Genomic DNA, 25,223 nt, shown 5'->3' on the forward strand with positions numbered 1-25,223 from the left:
GGTCAGTCCTCTCCTCCTCTCAAGTAGGCAGGAGCCTTCACCTTGAATCAAGCTGAGAGCTGTCTGCTCTGGTGTCAGGTGACAACACAGCGCTGCCATCAGCAGCATCACAGCAGCGCTCTGAGAATCCTCAGTTCTGGAGAGCAGTGAAGCAGTTTCCATCTTTACAGAGCAAACAGTTCCAAACACGGAGGGGGAAGGCAGCAGCTGAAGGCTGTGGCTGTCCCTGGCTATACCCTTACTCATGCACTAACTGTGGTTCAGCCCAGGCAGGAGGTACTCGTGTGCAGAATAACTTCTCCAGGTGTCATGGCACATCACCCTTGAACATGCCACTGTCCCATTTACTTGCTGTGGTAAATCTGAATGTGGTTTTAAAAGACTGGAGGTGCAAGCAGCCAAGTGGAGACGTGCTCAGAAGTGCAACACACATTTTCATTTGCCAAGGCAAATGATAAATGATTCTCAGCAGTAAATGTTATTTCAAGTAGGCCACTGTTCAAAAAACCCTATTCAAATCAACAAGACACAACTCCAAAAGTATTTAACCTCAAAAACTCATAAACAAGTTTGTTCAATTACAATTTATTTTCTTTAAACAGAAATTGGGCAAGAGTTTAAGACGTACATATAAGGCTGAAATAAAGGTTGCAACCTCTTTTATTTAGCAATAGATAGAAGTATTAGATTAAGCCAAATTTCACTTTGAGTTATTTTTGGTTCAAAAATAATGTTTGTCTCAGAAACTATCATTAAGTACTGAAGAGAAGAAAGCAATCCATATAGCAGCTATGGCACTTAAAGGAGGAGGGAAGGGAAATGAAAAAATTCAGACTCATAAGTTGGAAACAGCACTTTTATAATGGAATTAAGTTTCAAAGTGAGATATGAGGCTACAACTGGCTAAGACTTTAAAAACTAATTAACTCACATGATAAGCAACTCCATTTCAAAAAGCAGAGATATAAAACAGAAAGAGATATTAAGCTGTTAAAAAAGCGCATTGTGTCCTTACCAGAATATTTACTGGGACATAACAAATACCAGAAGCTGAAGAACATTATGCTTCACTCTGACAGCACTCTGAATAACTATTTCCTCATAACCATGGCTGATTCATCAGGGCCTTAAAAGAACCTCTCTCTCTCCCAGCTCTTTCCATACATACACTTATGTCTCATGGAGGTGATTATTTGAGTGAACAGTTCCTGCCAGTCCATTTCTCTGATCACAGAAAGTTGTCTTCTGGTGCAAAAAACATGGAAAACATGGTTCCCTTTGCTTTCTAGCTATCCACAAAGGCTACTTAAACAGAAATACCACCACAATTAAGAATGTGAAGACACAGCACTGACAAAACTGCTGGATAAAATCTGGACAAGACAGTGGCAGTCCTGTGAGGGAGCTGCTTGATTTGGTACAATTCCTCAGTATAGGGCAGATTGCACTTCTTTTGGTTCAGTCTTTCTCCTTTCTTTTCCCTAGGACAATGAGATATTTGGTTTGATTTCATATTGTCAAAAAATAGTGGCTGAACTTATCATACTAAATTCATTGGGGCTGACATTTCAGTGTCTTCTGTTAGGGTCCATTAAATTGAAAACAGACTTACCTTTTGTTACTGGAGGCAATAAATATGAATGTTTACTTAGAATATAAAATTAGATCCACACTTTAATTCACCAGCCTTTAAATTAACCAGTACCTGATAATATTTTATTATACAAAGTACTTTAAGTATTTCCCATTTTCATGTAACTTACTACTATATGGTTGAATTATGCAATGAGATGTGTTACAACTGAATGCATTATGACTCAAAAATAAATCAATGAAAACCACAGGGTTGTGTTATCCTAAAAGAAATGCTATAGGCATGCAGTACAATTTCACTTATAATAGACTATTTCTTCATACACTTGGGCAGTGAACCTGTAGAAAGCTGGTGTTCTGTTATGTTTATCACCTAGAAAACCTTTCATGCGGGCCAACCAAATAACTCATAAAAACCAAGCATCCAATATTCCTGTTGCACAGGTCAGATAACTGCAAAACCCCTTGAACATTCCTGGTACTTTCTCCTAACAGGCCACTTATGCTGCTGTCTCATTTTTACACATCTGTGAGCAGCTCCATTTTGCTATGGGCAAGTTCATCTGTCACCCAGTGTCAGTGTGCCACTTCCCTGACGCAAGAGTAGCAGCAGAAAACCGATGATGTCTCAAGTTTCCTTGCTAATTCCCACATATGTCAAATGCTGTTTGATAAGAGTATCAAGGAAGGGATGGAAACCAAGACAGCTATGTACTTACTTCCTTTACTCCAGGCAGTAAGAATGAGACCCTTTTAAAATGTTCACAAAAGAAGGAAGGTATTCTTCCTTGTTAGTTAAATATTCACAGCCCTGGCAAACTAGAGGCATGATCCTGGATCTCACAAAGTTTGTTTTCCATTTCAGTCAGGGTTTTACACAACCTAAATTCCTCTCTCCTGAAAGTTGCTGCAGTATCCAGCTATCAGATATATTAGCAGCCACATCCTTGTAAGATCTGTTCTTTACACAAAGTCCACAAATTTCACCTAGTAAAGCACCTCTATTCTCTCTGTCATCCAGCATACTTCTGCATAATGCAGGCAAGAGTCAGAATATCACTTCAATCCCTAGATGTATTCACGTAAGGTAGCAGTCGATATTTGTTAATGAGGGTAACAATTGTGTCTCTGTGCATAAAGTTGTAAAACACAGCTCAGTAGAATTTTCCTGAGCAACATTTTCAAGGCTGAATGATCCAGATGACAGAGAATCCCTAAGGCGCACAGCCCCCAAGCAGATGAAACTTCTGTAACTTCCTGCTGCACTGGAGATCTAGCAGATAAGAGCAAGAGAGAATGTTGCATCCAAAAAAAAAAAAAAAAAAAAAAGTTGCTGCATCAACTTCTTCAGGACTTCCCTGCTTTGTTCTACAAAAGCTGAGGCTGATTCACCACATAGAGCAAGCCCTATTTCAGAGAGAAGACAACATTTTAGGTAGAATTAACTTGGCTAACTCAAGTGTTTAGAAGTAGATATCTTTGAGAATGGAAGGAATTCAGACCACTCAACTCACTGCAGCAGTTTTATCAGTTTAGAAAGAACATGTCCCTGGTCTTCTGGGGAAGTGCCTTCCTCATCCTCAACTCTGGGAGGCAACACCAGAAGTCTACCGACAGTGATGTGACATGGCATGACCAACAGTGCTTGCCTTAAATCACCTAGGCTGGATATATTTTTCCTTCTTCTGGGTGTAGTGGATCCAGAGATCCTCCTTAGAAGCCTAAGTTCATGGAAAACACTATTCGAATGTCTAAAAGCATTTTCCATGCATATAAAACTAATTCTGGACAGAACTATTAAAAAAATTAGGGAGGGGAAAGCAGGGTAAGTGGATAGAAAATTAAGTCCTGTTTTGCACTAGGAACTGGTTAAAAGCCAGAGAGAAGCAAACAAAAATTTTGTCATGGGAAAATACTGCCAGTAAACATAGCTGTGAATAGACGTTGAGATCAACATTGGTCTTGTTCAGTTCTGTGAAGTAAACAGAGAAGATACACGAGGCAGGGAAAAAATATACCATCCTGATGACAGAGGTCACAGCAGGGTTATGGAGACAGCCAAAATAAACATGGCAGTGAAAATTGAATACAAGGCAGTAAAGAGTGGTAAGGAGAAAAAAAAACAAGGCACATGCAGAAAATTTCTGATCAACATTTCACTTTTCACTTGAAGGACTTGCATGCTCACACTCTGTGGCTCACTAAGGGAGCCTGCTTAGTGCATAGCAGTCAAAAATAGGCTTCATTAAGAAGGGAAGAAAAGTGAAAATGCAATATCATTTACATAAAATCATGATGCTCAACAGTACTTGAATATTATATTCAGTTCATCACTTCAAATCCAAGAAAATTATTAAAATAGGTTCGAGTGAAAGGGAGGTCTTGGCACCACTGACTGGCAGGTCCAGGGCTCCTGTTGGAATACTCCATTCACAGGAAGCCTATAGTAATACACATTATATTTTCCAATGAAGGCATTCATTAACATCCTTCACTCACCTTCTCCTTGCCTATTAAAATGTTAGGATCTTCTAAATACAGCAGGAATGTGGCAAACTGTGGAATTAGTCAAAATAGCACAGTAAAACAAGGAAAGATAATATTTCTGTCTGAACTGGACAGATATTTCAGTATGTTTATTCATAAAAGAAAACCCCTAAATTTGCTTTCACTGACTTTGTAACCACTTCCACTGTATGGTTAAGCACATCAATATATCAATACTAATATCAATAGAAGGAATTATTTCAATTAACTTAAGCACTTGAAAAGAGGAAAAAACAAATATTTTGAATTCAGAAACATGAAAAACATAGGACCTAATCTGAAGAGTCTGCCCATTTGAAAAAGGCATTGTTTAAAGAGAAAAATAAGCAGCATTAACTGAAAATTCCTATATCCAGCATCTGGAGATTGAGTGAATATTTTAGTTCTGAAATTCCTTTCACAACAGCTTTTTTCCATAAATTACTCTCCATGTTTGGGAGAATCAGGGGGATAGTGGGGAAACCACTTCAGGGGCCTCACTTTACTCAGCTAGCTGCCACATCTGGAGAAGGGAAAAATATAAACATAAATACAAACAAAACCCACCATAGCAAAAACAACATAAACCAATCCCTTGTATTATACTTAAGTTTGTTCACTCTTGTGGCTAGATAATCTTCTGCAAGTAGAATTATGGAATCTAGTGAACAGCCCAGCTGTGCTTATTGTATCACACACTTTAATTTCTGTCTTCAAATTCCAGAGTATTGTTGCTGGTGGACGTGACAGAGCAGGCTACAGGAGCCTGTAGAAATTACCCTCCATCCTACCCCAACTCATGGGTACAGGATTTGATTTCTCGCTGTGTTGAGAGTAGGAGGGGAAGAACAAGTACAAACGTGTGTGTTCACCTGGGAGAAGATGGCTTGGTCAGAGCAGTTGTCATTCCAGGACACAGGGAGCACAGCTTCATGCATCCTTCAACAGAAGATGGAACGAACTCCATGGCCAGTGACCAAGATGAATAAAACTCGTTTCCGTCTTATTTCATCTATCTCCCATTTAGCATTTAACCTTTCATAAAACTGTTATTTCTCACTTCTAAAATGGTTTCGTTTAATCCTAAGCATGAATTTCACACTTAGAAAACAGAAGGGAAAAACACCCTTAAATCAGTATCACTGTTGTTTTTTTTTTTTCCTGATTAATGGCCCAGCACAACCCTTTTCACAACCTTTCTAATCACTAGCTGTTTTGTGACTCCCATTGTGGGCTTCAAACAAGCCTTGTTAACTCCTAATTAATTTCAGATAACAGAATCCCTTCCACTTTTTCCTGGATTTCATCGGGTCATGAGAGAAGAACCAATTGCCGATCAAGTGCCACTCTCTCTGAAAAGCAAAGGGTAGATGGGCTGTGCCAGGGGGCTGACACAAGCCAGCATTGCTCCGAGAGCTGAGTCTGGACATGGGGCTGATGAAGCCTCCAGCAAGGGCAAGCAGGAGCTGAACTATGACCATGAACATATCTGAGCAATGTAATAATACGCAAGGTTGTTAAACTTTTAGTATGGGAAACAGCCTAGCTACTGTCCCTATTTACTGGCCAGAAAGGAGAGTTTAAGAGAGCATGCAGATACCCCAGAGACCCTGAAGAACAGCTGGCTCTGCTCTAAAAGGAAAGCTAAGCAAATGTGTTGGCAGATTTAATGTGACTTCCAGCTCACAAGGAAGGGCACATACACAAGGTTCTTGTCTCAGACAGCGACTTGAGGAGGTCACTCACAGAGAAGCTCTCCAGATTAGAAAAGCTCTTCTTAAAGCGACAGAAGTGCTACTCCTTGATTAGTAGGTGAGCAGCAGTCATTTTATTTTGGCTCATTGCTGGTGTGTAGGTAGACTCACTCTGTTACTTTGCTTAAAAATGAGAAACAAACATGAAATTTTTCAGCAATGTGGCTGTGGCACTCACTGTATCGAGTCACTGGAAAGCCTCATCAGCCTGCAGTGAGGAGCAAAGCTAGCCCATGAAAAGCACAGAGTTCTCACATTCACCTGTTTCCACATCCTCTTCAGCAGTTTTGCATAAACCTCCACTGGGCACAGCTATCTCTGAGTTTGTCTGAGCTCTAACCAGCCTAAAATCTTCCCTTTGACTAGAAAGCAAAATGTAATTAACCAAAACAAACCATTTTATTTTTTTTTAATTGAAGACAGTACATTTTCTAACACTATGGTAGCACCACAAATGGTGCACTTGTTTTCAAACCCCAAAGGAAAAACTAATGCTTATCACGATTTTGAAAAGGATGCTGTTGGAGACAGCCCTTCACTGTCCCAGTGACAGCATCCCTCACTTTCCAACTGAACCTTGAGCTGCAAGATGAGAAATATAAGACTAATTTTGAGGCTCCCTCATGACAAAGAGCTAAATCTAATTTTCTGATACTTAGTACCTGACCCATTGGAGTAGGTTAAAAAGCCCTCTAAATTGCATTTGTTACTAAAGATCTGATGGCCTGGAGTAGGTGGAACATGTATTAGTGTGAGTGCATGCTAGATATATGGAGTCCTCAGCTCTCCTCTCTTATCTACAGTTTTATAATCCCATTCTGATGCCAAATCTGTCTTATAACACTTGAAAAATAAAAGCAATAATGTGAATTTATGTCTAATTAATTGAATTTTAGTTGATTTTGAATTATTCAGTGAAATACCTCTAGGAAAACTTATTGTGGTTAACTTCCCTTTCTTCCTTTGTGAGCTAGGGGCACACAAAGCTAGAGCGAAGGCCATGTAAAATCAGTGCTATTCTGTTAAATTCAGCTGTTTACCTACCATAAAGCTTCAAGGCAGTGGATCTCTGTTCTCTGTCCTGAGAACAACAGGAGAAAATCCAGATGTTCATCCTAACTGTGATGGGGTTTTTTGTATTAATTGAGAGAATCCTGAAGTCCCACTCTGTAAGCAAAATTTCAGTTTGAAAAGCTGTTTAGTTTCTCCCAGAAATAATGTTTGTTTATAGCAGGAGTTAAAGCACTCTCTTCTCCACCACTACTACAACAATTAAAAACAAAAACAAAACATTTTGACAAAAATAGAAGAAAACTGAGCTTTCCTGTCTAGCAAAAAGGGTTTTAGTTTTATAAATCCTTGTAGCTTATCTGTAAAATAATAAGTACCTGAGACTTGGTGGTATGAAGAGCCTCCCACTTCAAAGTTACAAAAACAACTCCCCCCCCCCCCCCCCCCCCCCCCCCCCGAAAATCCCAAAGAACCTAGTCTCAGTGCTGTATAGTGATGTTTAAACTAATCAAGTGTAATTTTAAATAGAAATGTATAGGGAATGCCCTTTAAGGTAGCTTTGAAGTTTTTCCAGCTTTTCATCCATCTGAACTACTCCTATGTCAAAATGCACAACTCTAACCACTCAGCTCTCGATATGTTTGGTATGTGCTAGACTGGAATCATGCAGTCATGGCACAGTTTGGGTTAGAAAGGACCTGTAAGGGTCACCTAGTCCAGCTTCCCTGCAATGAGCAGGGAATCACACAAGCCATGCCCTTCGAAGGCAGAACAGATTACTCTGCACAACAAAAGCACTAAAACTTGCCATAAAATCAAAGCTATGGCATGTAAGAACCTCAGGAACTCACTCTCCTACTTTCTGAACATCAATAAAAAGTAGTAATAGAGTCTACAAGCAACTTCAGAGCTTCAGAAAACAGCATGAGCCAAGGTCTCTTCCCACAGCAAATCCACACACGCCCATGTACTTGCACCCAGTGGAAGTTCAGTGTAGATTTTCAGCATAAACATCACCTAACTTACTCCTCTAAGGCAATAAACAAAGGCTCGTATTCCAGGAAACAGTCTCACTGGTTGCTCCACAACACACACTTATGTATGTCTCCCACAGACTTGAGAGGCTGGCTGTTTTTAATAAAAGCATCTTGGCCCTGAAGCTGCAAAGTTGGGACTGTTCAGGAGACTTTTAGTGTAAACTTAGCTCTGCAGATCCCCACATTAAACTGCTCATGTAGAGAGTAGAAATTGGCCAAAACACATAAACTAGAGAGTGTGTCATTCAAAATATAGGACATGATGTAGCATACTGATATCTTCTCTCCAAAAGAATTTAATCAAGCTGTGATCTGGAGAACCAGACCACAGACCTAAAAAATAGCCAGTAATGGGGTTATGTTCTGTAAAGGCAAATAGCAGCAGCAGGAGTGACACCACACCACACACTATCATGAAGGTTTGTGTTTCTGACATTTAAAACTGATGGACACCCTGCCAGGAGAGCAGAGTTCAAAAGCTCCTGCACTCCACAAGCCCTTACTAGGCAACAGAGACATGGGAATTCTGCTTATATCTCCAGGTTTTACTTGAGCACACTCTCATGTGGCTCTCTTCCTGTCCTAAAGCCTCTCTCTTTCTTTTTTTCTACCTGTTTTTAAACTCCATGTCCTCTTAGCTACATGTTTCAGCCTGGGGTGGTTCTGTTTCTGCTCCCCAAAGAAAGCAGACAGGGAAGGAAAGCAGTGATCTTTAGGCAGATGACAGGCTTTTGAAATATAGGAGTTTGTCCCTGTACACTTTGCTTGACTACTCTCTTCCTAATAAACCCTGACCTCTGAAGGTCATTAGGTGCTTATTAACAGAGACAGGCTTTAAAGAGCTCTAGCTATGCACTAGGTAAAAGCTACTGAATGCTCTACACCCACTCCTCTGTTCTGGTGCCAAGTGATGGCATTAACAGAGATTAATAATTATATGCCTCTTTGCACCCCACAGTCTCAGCCTGGGCTCTGCAGCCAGGCCAGCTCACGACAGCTGCATGGGAATGAGGAGATGTGCTCAGCTGGAGGCAGTGCCTATAAAAGCTCCTGCTCCTCAGTGACCTGCACAAACTGTTCTGCCTTCCCTGGGCAGGGCAGGGGCAGCGTGAAGCCTGGCCATGCTTCAACAAACTTTTATTGGGAAGTAAAAAAGAGGTTTCTTCTTACAACGCCCTCAAAATTTTAAATTCCTGCACCAAATCATGGAAGGACCATATCATCCCAAAGATCAGTATCAAAATTTATGGAAGACAATATCAGCAGTGGGGTGAATTACAGCACACCAGACAAATACCACAGACTTAGGTAAGGGCTGGATGACTCCTTTTTTGGTGGGCTGGTTATAACCCCACTCTCACACTAGGGTGGAAAAAAAAACCTAACTGGGTGCATCATCTAGATACTGCTGTGCATAATCTACATGACACTCCAGGGCAGGATAGATATACTAGGCATGGCACATATTATCTTTTTCTCTAAAGTCTGTGGTGATAGCCAGCCAGGCCTGTGCTTTCAGCAAAAGGAAGACCCCGAAATGTCTCTGAAGAATTCACTACCTCTTGAAAACCCAAGCCCATAGTGGAAAGGTACTCATATAACTTAACCAGTGTTACAATGAAAGTTGTTAGATAACTAGTTCTTCATAAAACAGACAAAATACCAGACTAAGCCTTGAAGCTTCTGTGGGGTCTGTCATTGTAGAGACAACCACGACACTCAGAGCGCTTTGGTAGAACTTCAAGCATCAGCACCTTGTTATCTAAAAGTCATTCATACCTTTTCTAGGTAGCCTACCATGGGCAACTCCACACAGCTCTGGCTCTTTCTCTCTTCCTTCTGCATTTCCAGCTCACTCCTTCCTGTCCCAGCCACCTAACCCTGTCTGTCCTTCATATGGCACCTTGCCCTTTCTGTCCCTCACACAACCTCCTGTCCCTTCCTCCTGGCAGCACTGCCAGCAGACACCAACCAGCTTTCTTCCTGCTAATTCACTCTTTTATCACACCCATAGTTGTGAGGGTCAAGGCTGTTCCCACTCTTTGATAATTAACACAGCTGCAATGTATGGGAGGCAAGATTGCCATTAGCTCTATCTCTGTCTTCCCACGGGGGTCTTCAAAGCAAAGGTGCCCCAGACTCTTCCAGCAATCCATCAGTGTTTCACACAGTTTTTCCAGTTAGCGTAAGAAAGGAAATGAAAATACACAAGAACCTTTCTTTCTATGATTCTGAACCATTGCAAAAGTTATCATCCTGTGTATCACAGGCTTGTTGAACAACTGAGTCACAACAGCTTTTGTTTAAGACTTGTTGCATTCAGCCTTCTCCTCAGTTCTAAACCAGATGATCACTCCAGCCGTCCTTTGCCAGAAAATCTCTAGGGAGTCCATATGTCTCTGGAGAGTACTGGACATATCACTACAACTAGGGCCTCAATAATGCTGCACAGACTGACAGTACATTCTGTATTTTGCTGGCAATGCAAATGTTTATTGATACAACATTTGCTTCCTTCTCATGCCAGATAAAATCAGCATCGTGCTTCTGAATCATACAACATTTTAAGTCCCATGATTCCCCATCTCATTTTCCAGGAAGATTTCGGAACCATATATTTGCACTTAACAGAACTTAACACTACAGCCTCCCCTCTCTAAAATGCAAGGTGCTGCACCTGTTTCAGGGCAGCCCCTGGTATCAACACAGCTGGTAGGAGAAGGAATTGAGGGCAGGCCTGCTGAGAAGGACTTAGGCTGAAAGAGATGGACCTGGCCCAGCTACCACTCATATCCCAGAAATCCAAACGTGTTGTGGGATCACCCAAAGCACCGAGGGCAGCAGGTGGTGGGGGAGCATTCAGCCCCTCTGTTCCACTCTGGTGAGACCCCATCTGCAGTGCTGCACCCAGCTCTGAGGAACCCAGCACAAGAAAGGCATGGACCTGTTGGATTGTGTCCAGAAGAGGGCCACAAAAATGACCAGAGGGCTGGAGAAGCAGCACATGGACAATGCACATGGTGTGACCTTTGCTGTGGTCCTGTGCAGTGCCAGGAGCTGATCTTCCATAATCCTTGTGGGTCCCTTCCAACTCAGGATATTCTGTGAATCTATAATAGACATAAGGAGGAATTTATGACAAGGGTGATGAGGCATTGAAATAGGGTTCCCAGAGAAGTTGCATGTGCCTCATCTCTGGAAACATTCAAGGTCAGGTTGGATGGGGCTTTTTTCAACCTGATCTAGTTGAAGATGTGCCTGCTTATTGGAGGAGGTTGATGACTTTTAAAGATCCCTTCCAAGCGAAACCATTCTGTGCTTCTAAAGCCTATCCTTATTTCTGATTATTGTCTTTATCAAGACTGGAGAACTAGCTCAGCAATAAAGCCAGACTGCTTGCTTCTAGATAGCTGTTACAATTATAAATAGTAGGCTAACTCCCTATTCCATTCAAAAGACTGTGAAAACTCATTTGATGTTTCTGTTGGGTCAGACATTAGATCAATTTTCTGAGCATGATTATTCAAGTCATTTGGCTTTTCACCACGTAATTTAATTCATGTGCGCATTTGCAAAAGTGTGATGCAAGGGAGTAGCAAAAGCTCTACTAATCTCAAAATGTGACATCTAATGTGCCTCCTTTATCCACTGGCAATTGCCCAGTCACAGAAGGGAACTGGGTTGAACAAATGGACCATGTTGGCAGCTACTCAGCTCTTTGATGTTTTTCCAAGATGTTACAGATGGTTTGATTTTTTCCATTCCAGAATTTTTCTCTTAATTGATGCTAAACTGACAAGTTAATCATTTCACAAATTTCCATATTACCTGCTCTTTTCTTATTCTTTTACACTCCATGAGTTTTGTACTCTTGTTCAAAGACACGCAGTTACAGCTCTGAGAATGGAAACTTAGAGATCGAACTGAAGAGTAGGTAAAAAACTGAGAGGCAGCGCAGTAAGCCTAGACAAATTTGCTTATATTGATGAAAAGAAGGCTTTGGGCTCCAAGGCCAAATAACACAGACTGATTCACATCCATTGAATCAGCTACAAGCCACTCCTGAAACACAGCCATTGCATCCAAGTTACAAATTGTTAGTAGCCATCCCTGGCTCAGAACTCTGACATGCTTTGGCCTTTATTAATCCCCACGATCCCAGTGGTTGTCACATTCCAGAAGCTGGCAGCAGGGTATGAAACCTTCCAGTACACCTTGTTCTGTGCTTGTGCGCTGGAAGTCCATGCTGGGGACCAGGAGTGAGAACATCCTGCTGTCTGCCATGGATTATCTCCCTATCCCAGCATTTTCTCCATATGCTTATCAAACAACTATCCATGCTTCATACGACCCATCTGTAGTCCTGCCTCACTCTTCAGACTGAAGCCAGGCAAGCTGGCCTCAGTTAGGGGCTCCATGGCAGATTAATTTCTAGTTTGGGACAACTGCAGTGCTCCTAAAATGAGCCCTTCCTGCCTGGACTGAGGCAGAGGTAGTTTCTGGGAACACTCTATGTACCATAAAACACATAATGTTGTTTTCCCCCTTGACCATTGGTCATAGGTCCAGTTTCCAATGACCACCAGGGGAATGTGTGTCCAGCTGGTTGACCACAAGGTGTTGGACACTGAGGGACATCCTAGAAACCCATACCAACAGTGCTCATAGTGCCTTTTCCTGCTGTGCAACCCAAATGGCTGATGAGCATCCTCGTGGCAGACGGCGGGATCCCAGCAGGGCTCGGCCCTCAGTTCCCACACACACTGCCTGCCCTCGCAGGCACAGATGGCCCTGCACACTCGTCTGCCTCCTCTAATGCCAGAACTGAAGGTGGCAATTTAGATAATGCATATTTCCATCAAAACCTTCACAAACACTTAGCAGCATTCACCCCCTCCCTCCCTAAACACAGCCCCTCCTCAGGCTGTGCCTTGCCTTCCCGCAGTGCTATATGCGTGGAATAAGCCATGTCCATGCTGACAGTCCGATCTGTTAACTCTTCCTTTTTCGTGAGTCATGTTGTCCACTACATGGGAGGGTCAGCATTCTTATCCCCTCCTCTCTATTCATGTGTGAACTGCTGCCACCTCTCTACTCATGCTACCCCTACACAATCACCTGCCAGCATCCCAGCAGGAATCATCTCTGCAACTCCCCAGCTGAAGCGTTCAGCTTTTAATTTCTCTTTGCAAAATAAACTTTTGAAGATCTATTTCATCACCATAAAGGATGCAGAAACAAAAGCATATGTATCTACATTTTGAATAGATATTAGCTACTGTTTGAATAGATATCATCCCAGTAGTTCATGGGGTCAGGTAAGTAAGAAGAAGGAACTCCATCCTTCCTAGTTTCTGTTTTAGCAGCCTGGAGCTTCAGTCCTGTGTGGTCCAGTATATCCACACTGCCCAGCTGTGCAAGTTGATATAGAGTTATATAACTTGTGTCTCAGGAGCTGCCAACACCCACATCCCTCACCAAAGTGCTCTATCTCCCAGAAGAGCCAGTTCTCTCTGAGCAGGACCTGGTCACCACAAAGGCAGTTTGTGTCAGTATGAGCAGTACTTTCTCCATGATTCCCTGGATGCTATTCCAGGAATGGAGTCGGGAACTTCTCCACTCCTGTTAAACCCTGAGGATTCTTTCAGTCAGGGACAGCAAGCATAGAAACCAGATCTCCCTACTGCTTTGCTCAGGATTCTGCTGCCATGCTAGGTGGTAGGATCATATCTGGTGCCAGGGACAACCCAACGGAGCATTGTCTTGCTGCTCCGTCCTTCTTTCAAACATTTTGGTAGACAACTCTGGGATCCAAAATGCTTTCCATTTGTCTTGGTTTAGGGCATATTTGTGAGAAAACCCTTGAATGGGGTCCTTCTGGGGAGCAAACTTAAACGGCCTTTCTTCTTGACTGGTCTGGGAAAGAACTTTTTCAGAGAAAAGTGGAAAAAATTATTTTACTTAACAAACAAAGTGCTTACAAGTACAAAGAATGAATAATATGAAACAACAAAGGTTCTCATTTTGGAGTGAGATGGCAAATGGAGGAAGTTCTTGCCGTGGCTGTAGCTCAGCTCTCTCTCAGTCTCTCATCAGTCCCAGTCCCTCTGGTGCTGCTGGAAAATGCCAAGGTCCAGGCCCTGGTGGGCTGCAGGTGCAGCCCTCAGTGCTCCCCTGCGTTTTTTCAGTCCAGAGCAGGTTTAAACAGTCCCCCCCCAAAAAAATAAAAAAAAGGCAAGAAGATCTCTGTCCTGAAGTCTCTTTTAAGCCTCAGCTGAACACTTAGTCCAGAGAAGAAGAATGTGGAGCAGTCAGGCAGTTTTCTCAAAACAAAATCTTCGCTTCTCCTTGCTCTTTGAACCAGTTTTAAAGGCACAGAACTCAATATACAGCACAAACAGAATAGATGATTGGGGATACAAGCATCATACAGTCACCCTAGGACACCATTCTAGAGTTCCTAGTGTCACAGTGTCCAGTGCGCGCTGACCAGCGCAGCCACAGGCTAGCTCAGTGTCTCACTGCGGCAGCGTGGTATGGTCGGAGCAGCAGGCAAGCGCGCCGCTTCCTCCCTGTGGGAACTTGGATCCCACCGCCAGCGACGGGCACGTAGATGACATAAGCGACCCCGGCAGCTAAGTGAAAGGCGGTCTCTCTCGAGCAGGATGTAACGTAGGTTTATTGAGGCAGAGGGAGCGTGGGCTCTGCACGCTGCACCGGCTGCCCAGGAGAGACCCTGAGGCCAGGCGCGCGGCAGTTTTTAAGGGGGGGTGGAAACGGGGGTGGTGGCAACCGGTCAGCCAGTCACGGGAATCGGGGGGGTTAACCGGGGGTGTGAACCATAGAACTGGGGACCAACCACAAAATGATGGGAGGGGGTCTCCCGGGCCCCAGCCTATCACTCAACACCCCTCCCGGAGTTTTCCAGAAGCCAGGGAAGGGTCTCCAAGTGACAGATAGGGCGACCACGAGGAGAGGGGTGGGGATTGACAGCAACAGGTGCAGGGAAGGAATGAATGACAGAAAACGTCCTAACTCATAAGGGGAAAACCAATGCAGAACACAGGGGTATACAGTGGACTCAACCATTATAAAATAACTTAAAAATCTTACAAAAATAACTTAATAACTTAATAAAAACAATTCTCACACCACCGCATCCTAGCTTCATAGAAAAAGGCTATCCACACAAATATTCATCAGGCCAAGAGCAGTAATGAACTCAATAGAAGCTGACTTGTAGAAGTCAGCAGATATAAGCAAAATCAGCAACTATCTTCCCATGTCTCAAGGTACATGACTGAGCTGTACATTGTACACCCTGGTCCCAAGAGGCCCACCAGCTATATGCCAAGTGGGGAGGCACTGGCAGGGAAAATTACACTGACTGGGTCATGAAAGCTGTAGTGCCTCAATTGCACTCCTCCATCCATAGCTCATATCTGAAACTACCCGTGAAACGGATTTCCATGGGGAAGTAATTCTGGACTGTTGTAGGCTCCAGAGGTTACCCGAGATCATGTTCACAACTGTAAACAATCCTGTGCCCTGTGCTCTGGGATGACCCAGCCTGAGCAGGGAGGCTGGAACAGGTGACCCCCTGTGGTCCTTTCCAGCCTGACCATCCTGTGATTCTGTGAATGGTGACTGATGGCTGTGATCCAGTGCTCACACCTGTGCCATGGGCTTGTGTTATTTAATAGCACATGCATTGCCTTTGTCTAACTTGCTGCTCAACAAGGAAGTACACCAAGCAATAAGGTGTCAATTAAGATGCAGACCCAGTCTTTCTGGCAGAAAAGGCTTCATTCCAGAACCATTAATTATCTCTTGCAGAAAAACTTACACTGAGACTTAGAAAATGCATGTGGAAATCAGGAAGTTAAACCAGATTTATTAATTTAATTAAACTGCTACACCATTTAGGTAGGGCATGTAGATAATCATCAGAATAGAGATAATTTCCAAAGCGACACAAGATATTTCCTTACAAAAAGAATGATAAAGCTGGAATGGCTCCTATTGAAAAGATTGAAGCTACCAAGTACATGAGAATACTAACACAAATACACAGATAGAGTCTAATGAAAAAACCCCAACTTTTAAGAGTCCATAAGGTGTAAGTAGACAGAGCAAATCATGAAAATACTAACAATTAGCCTATTTTCTTGGCTTCTAATCTGACAAAAAATTTAATTGCTACACCATGGTAATGACAAAAATTTAATACCAATCCAGAGAGCTAAAATTTAAGCAGTCCTTCAAGTGTTTCCCATACACGTTTGGCCCTCTGACCTCAGGTCTCTTACAGAAAAGAATTTTTTTTGTATTGTTATTCCTCACATGATGCATAATCATTGGGTAAGCAAAACCAGACAAACAGAAAAAACACCTCTGAAGTCCATCACTGCAGCATAGATTCAGTGGCTCAGAGGCAGCATCTCAGTCTGACCCCAGCTGAGCTAATTGAACTCTCATTATTTGAATTGTCATATGTTATAAATGTCTTGATTATTAATCCTGTGTCAGTAGCATAGAAATTTTATACATATCAACTACAGATATGGGTCAGGGTCAGGATTTTTTTCACTTTTCCTCTATTATTATACTACAACTTAAGAACTGCCACTGCATCAAACTACTGTACCACTGCATGGGCTTGTGTGTTGTTATTGCTGCCTCTATACTAAAATTTATTTAATTTTTATCACAGAAATTTAGGACAGTGTTCAAAACCAAAGAACCTTCCTACCTGGGTGTCCTTTGCAAGGAATGGTAAGAGCAGTCATTACACCCTGTGGCTTAAGCCAGGACAGAGCTGGTGTGATATGCCCCATGTGCTAAGAGCTGTGCTGTCAGACACACAAAGCGCCGAGAGACTCCTTTGCCAAGACTTTTATCTCACACTACCTTTAGCTCAGGGTGCCCATTCCTGGCACAGCTGATCCCACAGAATGCTGAGATGCTGTGAGATCTTTGCCAACTACTAAATGAATTAAAAACTTCATCAGAGAACTACTTTAACCATGGAGTGAAGCATTTACTGTCATTTCCATTAGGGACCCCATCAAATGCGTGTTCCCCTAGAATACACCTTTCATTGAACTGAGTCTGAAATGTGGTAAGTTTTGCCAGAATTTTCCACAGAAAATTCCAACTAGTGTGATATTTGAACAACTGTACCAGCTCCTGTCTCAGGTGAACAAGCTGCCCCCTGCCATGCAAGTGAAAGGGCTGGAGAGGCCATACCAGGGCCCACATATCAACACCCCCCCTGGGGTTTCCCCCTTTCAGGAGAGCCCTTGCACAATGCACTGGAGTGCTCTGCTGTGGGTCACACCTCCTAGAAATGTGGCCTGGGCTACATGAGGGCATGCCTTGAGAGCCAGGCTCCTCCAAAGCTTTCCTTAGCCCTGCTGCGTGAGTGCCAGGACTGGCAGGGCTGCCAGTTTCTGTCATTCAGAATTTCATGCAGAATCATGTCTGATGTGCCTCCAGTCCTAAGTCTTGTCCCAGAAAATGAGGGAGAGGGGCTTCAGCGAGTGGATGCATGTCCTGCAGTTCCTTTCTGCAATAAATCTCTCTTTGTAGAACAAATGGACATACTAATGCCAGACTCCTGGGCTTCACTAAAGCCTTTCTAAAATGCTCAGGATATATGAATTTTTTTCATCAGACTCTACAAGCTACATCCTGAATACAAAATTCAGAAGAATTAAACTTCAGGAAGGGTGGATATCCCTTCTGCCTTATAAGACAAAAAAAAAAGTAGTCCCTTCATTCTACTAAAATACCTTAACACATCTAGGTAGATGGAAAAGGTCCTCAAACATGTTTTGCAGAACTGGCTTCTGTTTCAAATGTGATAAAGTGGTGTGGTAGGAGACAAAGACCGTTCAGATACTTATCCATTTTGGTTACGTTTGTAGTTTTCTTATAAGATTTACAGTCTTTCTCCTTCAGGATACCACAGTCAGGAAAAGCCAAACACTAGAGTTAGAATAAGTTACTAATTTATTTCTTCAAAAAGGGCTTTTAGTGTTTATTATTTTAGCCCTTTGAATTATCTTAACCATTTTGAGAGATGGAGGAGGGTAGTAGACTGTTCTTTTTGTTTAGACATACCAGTCTTGCCTTGGATCAGCTTCCCAAGCACAAGTTCTAGTTAAAGTTTTGCTTTACTGAAGTAAAACTTTAGCTCCAGATGTATTCCCTCCATGAAGGCAGTCATGTTGAACTGTCTCCCGAGACTGCGGGGAGGAACCCAGGAACCCTGTTATAACCAGAAACAGCTCCCCAGTGTTCCCCACAAGGCCACTTTTCCTCATCGCTGAATATTTTCATAGAACCTTTCTGATCTACTCAAAGTTCTGACATGCTTGCAGAGCAGTATGACCCGCTGAGTTCATGAAATACTACTACTTTCTACTGCACAGGTGAATCTTGGCAGAATTTGAACACTCATTCTCACCTGTTTACTTCAATTCCTAAAACCAAGGGCAGCATAGACAATGATAGCAGGAGTTTTAAAGAACATTCTTTACCTTTTGATCTGCCATTTTGTCTGCAGAGGGACACTTTTTCAGAGCTCCTGCTTAGAGAAATACTGCTGAGGCTTCCATAGCATCTAAGTTTCACCTAATGTTGCAAAGCTTATGGACAGCAGGAACAGAACTGGCATCTCTGGAGCAGCATTGCACCCTTTGCAGTATCAAAGGGATATGGGGCATATTCCTGTATTTCAGGACCAGTTAAGGTACAAGCAAATAGTCTCTTTCTCAATTCTTCACACAATATACAAGAAATGTGAATTCCTACAGCCAGTTTCTCTTGAGGAAAGCAGCACCTTTTTAGCCTCATCTAGCAAATACTCTTCAATATTTCAAAAAAAACCAAGGAAAGAACCTCTGTGTAATCCAGGACACCGCTTCATCTCAGACACCAAGTGTCTCTTCTCCAAGAGAAGTGCATTATTTTTCTTAATCTTGCCTGACACTTCCAAAAACTTTTTGTACAAGCTGGGTCAAAGAAGGCCCCCTGGAAGCCAGGCTTCTTGCATGCTTGAGAGCCACATTAGAGGGAGGTAAACTAGTTGTGAATAAAAGTGCTCTAGTAGAAGAGAACAATACTTAGAGCAGTTTAAAAATACCTAAATACTTGGATCACTATTATGGAAATAGAAAGAAAAAGCAAACGTGAAAATTTCTGTCACTTGATAAATAATATCAATAATTCAGTAACTGAAAAGAAAAAGGAATTGAAGATTAACGTAAAAGAGAATTAAGACACACTTTCATTGGCACTGTGGAAGTAATAGTCCGTTAAAGGAGGCTCAAACATGAACCAGTTTTAAGGATAATTTGAAAGATTTAAGGATAGTTGTTTGTTCTAAATGTTAATCTCTTACATTTCTTAGTAGCATTAAGACTGGCAAGAAGTATACTTTCATAAGTTTTATTCCAATTGACTTGAATTCCTGCAATGTTCCTTTGCACTGTAAAATTATAAATGACTATTCCCATTTCAATAAGATGAAGAAAGACCATTCTCTGAAATAAACAGGAAGGCTGCTGTGAAAGCAGATCACATCCTGCTCTTTCTCATAATTTCCAATTTAATTTCAGAGTTGTTGGAAAGCAAAGTTAAAGCAAATGAAGAATATCTTTGGATACTGGCAAGCCATGATAGATAATTGAAATGGATTTGATTTTAAATTCTAATTCTCCTGAATTATTTACTGCATACACCTATTTTACTTAAACTTAAGACACTTATCCTTCTTTCCTTTCTTCTAGCAAATCAATGTAGACAGCTGCTCTTTATATTCCTCTGAACAGCATGAGAAGTAGTAAATATGCAGAGCAAGCATTTTGGAGGATCATGCAGGTCAATACATTTGACTTTTGCAGTATGGTGCTGGATCATAGCCACAGGCATTAGATTAAGAAAGATGTAGTGAGTATGCCTCATGCATTTCAGGTCGATTTTGGATGCGTTCATTCAGATAAGTAATGAAAACCAGACAGTATTTCTTAACTTATTCACAGATACCACAGCTGGACAATTCTTTTGCCTATTAAATTCTTAAATCAGGTAGACTACAAGACCTAATGATCAAAGCCAACACAGAATCACACACTGTAGCTTAAACATTTATTAGCTTTGTCATTGGAGCTGTTCAGAATTCTGACTGTTTTTCAAACAAAAACATACAATAATTGCCCACATATCATTTATATTTGAAGTGATTACCATAATGGTTAGACAGACAGGACATCAATATAAATCCTAATTGAACAAGACAAATTGCGTGTCAGACCTGCTGACCTTTTCAGAATTACCTTTGTAATCTAATGTTCCTACTGGCATTGTCATCTTCATAAATACTGAGACATACTAAAACTAATGAAAGAAAAATCCTGCAAACCAAGGAAATCTGCCTTCTGATCTGATGGAATTCAGTTTTGAGATGAAACAGCACAGCATGTAAACAAATATATGAAAAGCAGAATTACTAACAATTTCATAATCTTACAGGCCTCATTAACACCCACATCTTCATATTTACAACTCTACTTCTGATTAACAGCTCAAACTATTTAAGAAATCTTAACAGTGCAACAATGGAAACCTGTCAAGAAATCTATGCTTAACTTAATTCCTGTAAAAATTCCAAACAGTCTTTGGAACTGCATCAATCACTATGGAAAATAGCACTACATCTCTTCTCCCTCCACTCCATCCATCTTCCAGCCAAATGAATATTCAGGGATGGCTTCTGACATAAAGTTATACTCTAATTACAAAACTAAAACAACAAATTACTTCTTTTTTAGCAAGATACCAAGTACACCATTCTGGCATATACATTTCCCCTCTAATTTTGGGGCCTGTTGTTTAGCTTTCTTCACAGATGAAAATGAAAAGGATTGGACTTCATTAGCTGTAGTTTAAGTGACATTCTCAAACAGAAGTGCAGAGAAAAAAAAGGAATATAATATTACTTTCATTTGTTTTGAGGGAAGCCAAATTCCCCTGCATATTTATCCTTTTCTTTCAAAGCCTCTTGGGCTTTACTACAATAAGTTGCCAAGTAGGAGGCAGTTTAACCAGTTTTGTAGAGCAGTCTCCCCTTACAAAAGAGGTATCTTCTTCTCACTTTTTATCCAGACATCAAGAAAATTTATGGATGCTTTTTCACTGTTGTATTTTTTGTACTGTCCAGTTCTCTTTTTAAATTTCTTCTCTCTTTTCCGTTGCCCTATAGATATGCATCCTGAAGCCTGTGCCCAAACATCTAATTTTTTTATTCCAGGAAAGTAAGGAACTCAAGAGTGTCGCTAGCGGACACAAATAAATATTCACAGATCTGACTCCGTGAGATGAAGGCTGAAGAACTTTATTGTTTACAAAGACCTCACTTTTATAGGTTTTGAAGAGTGACCAGGGGTTGGAGAACAGGGTTACCACCTCTCCATCCCACTGGCCAGACTAGAAGTCCATCAGTTAACTATCATCAGAAAGGAATGTGGAAAACATGATATTTACAGTACAGACTGTGGGACATTCAGTTACAGAGCTGTGAACATCTCACAAAAGCTCACATAACATGACAACACCAGAGAGATGCAGAAGTTTGTATTATGCTTATTTTTACCGTGCTAAACCCAGAAGCCCCATTTTCACTTTTATTCAGCTATTCCATTGGCCCCTTGAGGGCTTCTACAGCAGCTCAACTTTTCTCAAAGGTTTTGGGGTAAAAAGTTCAAGAACAACTATTCTAGTCAAGCCCCTTATATTCTCAAAGGTGTTTAGGAATTGGTCACTGAGGGGTGAAAGTCAGATCAACTTACTGACTTAAACACATTCTCTTCTGCTTATAAGAGCCCTTGAAAAAGTTAGAGCACTTTCCCCTTCAGGCACAAAAATATGTAACCTTTACATTAAAGGTTATTTTATTCCTTACCTATAGCAGTTTGCTACCTATACCCTGAAGTTTTGCTATTCAAAGGAAAAAAAAAAAAAATCCAACAATTGGAAGACCCAAGTACTATTTACTCTTGTAATATATTCAGTTGACTAAAGCATACAAATATTAGACACTTAAAATGTAAAATTAGCACTGTTCTGTTTCCTGAAATGATGCATGTAAAACAACTTTTCTCAGTGTATCCAGAGTTTAATAAGGGACCTTCTTTTCAGCTGTGGTTTTCTCTTTTGGCTTCATTCCTCTGTTAACTAAAACCAATTGACAAAGTAGCAACTAATCCATTAATCTAAATATGAGTAAGTCTTAGCACTGCTTTGGCATTGCCTGATGGTGTTTGACGCTGCTTCTATCTCTACCTGAATTGTTATGCTAAACATCCTAGGAGCACCTGTCTGTGAAAGCCGTCCACTCGCTGCTTCTCCCTCCAGTGTGCAGTGCTTCAGGGAGCAGGAGGAGCACTTTTAAGAGTACCACCAGGTTTTGAGGAAGAAATAGGAGACAGGACCCATTGTTCTGCATTATTTTCAAGAAGAAGAGACACAGCTGCTCCCCAACAATTCTTATGACATCCTTGCTGTCCATTCAGTGTTTTAAAAGAGAAATCTCAAGAGAGTATCCAAACAATATCACTGTTTGCATAGTAGAAACTGTACTTGGAATACTTTACCTGTTATTTAAATATTAAATACTTAGTCAAATCAAGGGTCCATTGTTCTAAATAGTCTCCCTTTCACCTGAAGTGACTGTTGAATGCCTAAGGAAGTGCAAGGGCACTGCATTTCCTCAGCAATTCCAGTTTCCTTCTACTTTCATCTCAGCAACTTCCCAGCTTAGATATTTCTATACATTTGTTCATGGATTTCTTTGCCATTAGCTGGACCAGTTTCATGCTTTGAGAAAACTCCTGGCCTCTATTCCCTCCCATGAGAATGAGGTCCTGCAATGAATCAGATAAACAGAAATGAACATCCACAGTTTGCAACACATCCATTTGTTTCAGACATCCCTACCATCCACATTAGAGACAGAATTTTTGTCATTGGTTTTCATCTTCCTCAGAGATCCCAGAGATAAGCTGAAAGCTGTGCACTCCTACGAGTGCACATGGTCAATAATGCCACCAAGAATGTTCATTTGCAGCAATTCAGTCCTGACAGTGGTATTAAAGCAAAGTTATTCCAGTTTGCAATCTGTGAATGGAAAGCCACAAGGAAGAATAAACAAACAAACAAGAAAACAAACAAACAAAACCCCCTGCATGCTATACAGAAAAAGAAGAGTTTTAGGAAGGGAGTACATACCCCTACTGCATTATTAATGCCATGGGTCTAGGGGGAAGACTGTCATGCACAAAATCCTCTGGGATTCACAACAAGTGCATTATTTGGATGATCACACTACAATTAGATGAGATTGAGCCAACTTACTACTAGATGAAAGGCAAGTGTTGTGATTATCATTTCTATAGGCATAAAATCAAATACATATGCACCCATCTGTTTATCTCCCTGCCCATCACTCCAGGTGTACTACACAAGGTTCTGACCCACAGTGTTTACCCCAAGAACTTTCCCAGGTTCTCAGAAATCTTCCTTCCCAGAAGAAGGAAGACAAAGTTACAGAACAATATTAAAGTAAGGAAGAATCCTGAAGTCCTTTGATGGTAATTCTGGTGCAAGGAATAGTGATATGAAGAAAAGATGATAGAAAAAGCTCAACTAAAACAACTGAAAACAAAAGACCCTACTCCTTTTAACAACATTTGTTTAAAGATTAACTAATAAATGTAAGAAAGTCATTATGCTACAAGAACAAAGTCTACATTTTTCTTTGTTTTTCTAAGAAATTTCTTTCATCTCCTCAACTATAATAAAACATGAAAGAAAAGGGGGAAAAAAACCCACAAAAATGAGCCATTGTAGAGTACACAACAGGCCCTCTTTTGAAGTAACATACATTCTTATGCAGCTCTAACTATCAGAAAGAGTAACACCTTTACAGAGAATACTTGCTCATTAGAAGTGAACTGATACCCAATATGCAAGTCCTTGTTGCCTACTCATTATTTCCACGTTTATTTTTACATTTTAATTGACACACGATACCTAAACATCTCTACAAGCCGTGTGAAGATGAGTGGGATAGCAGGAGTTGCCTCGATGGATTTCTTAGGGTCACGACACTATATTGTTGGGGCACTTCTAAGTTGACTTCTATAGCATGGCTCCCACCTTCTGGTGGAGGCTAGCCCTCATCATGATCATTCCCCAGTCTTCCAAATGCTGGGATAAGTCTTTCCAGAAAGCAAGAAGGACACATGAGGAGTTGGACAGACCTCCCTAAATTGTTGTATTTTTTTGTTTAGGTGTAGTTGTTTGTTCTTTAAATCATATCTTCACTGTGGCGGTGCAAGAATTGTTTTATTAAGTTCTTATAAGAAGTTTTATGTTGTGGTTCAGTTTACTGTGCCCCCAGTTCTGTAACAGTCCATCCCCTTTTGAGTTTTCTGTATAACAAGGTGCTTTATGTCAATCATCCCACCCCCCACCTATCTGTGTCCATCCCCTCTCCCCGCCCTGCTCTGGGGCATCCTGTCTGTCACTTCGGGACCCCTCTCCAGATTGGGAAATTCCCAGGGAGGGCGTCGAGTGATAGGTCAGCCCCGGGCGAATTCCTTTGCCCTTTGTGTCAGTGGTCAGAGGCTTAGAAGTGGACACCTCCTGTTGCCCCCTGAATTCCCTGATTTGTTGTAACCTCCCCTGAACCTCCCCCGCTTATAAGACCGGGGAGGGAAATTCAAACTCTCTCTGGCTGGCAGTTTGGACGAGCTGCGGGCTCCCGCAGCTTGGCTTGAATAAACCACCTTTAAACCTGCTTAGCCAAGAGCCATCCTTTTACCTGCCGCCTTCGTCACAACACAATTTGGACCAGCTGCTGCTGAGAAGCCGAGTCCAGCAGGTAAAGATAACCTGTTTGCATACCTGGACTGAAAACGCTCTGGCTGCTGTGCAGATCTGAGCCTGCCAGGGGCCTGCGTCCACCCGGGGCGGAAAGGCACAGCCACACTTCACTTTACTTCTGGCGTTCCTTTCCCATTAACTGAAGTGGTCTCAGGTGTTTTATTCCCTTGCTAACAGGACTCAGCTCCTCAGCTTCTGTCTGTGTACTTTAATTAACTTGGAGTATTACCATGCACCTGATTTACCACAAGAGTGAAAGGTTTTGTGTCCCTGAAAAGCTGTAATTGTTACTACAAAGAGCTTCATTTCTTTTTTCAATAGATTTTTATTCAAAACCTCTTCCCTCCCATCT

The 25,223-nt window shown here is 41.6% G+C and overlaps 1 long non-coding RNA gene across 1 annotated transcript; it reads right to left on the reverse strand.

Annotated features, from left to right (window-relative positions):
• Positions 1-1,049: 1,049 nt before the first annotated feature.
• On the reverse strand, positions 1,050-9,856 carry LOC120753512 (uncharacterized). The gene is made up of 3 exons (XR_005701133.1): positions 9,701-9,856; positions 6,918-7,040; positions 1,050-1,481 (listed from the first exon to the last, which is right to left on the reverse strand). It is a non-coding gene; the product is annotated as an uncharacterized LOC120753512 (long non-coding RNA).
• Between the last annotated feature and the right edge of the window lie 15,367 nt (positions 9,857-25,223).

Source organism: Hirundo rustica, chromosome 5, assembly GCF_015227805.2.
Source record: "Hirundo rustica isolate bHirRus1 chromosome 5, bHirRus1.pri.v3, whole genome shotgun sequence".
Lineage (NCBI taxonomy): Eukaryota > Metazoa > Chordata > Aves > Passeriformes > Hirundinidae > Hirundo > Hirundo rustica.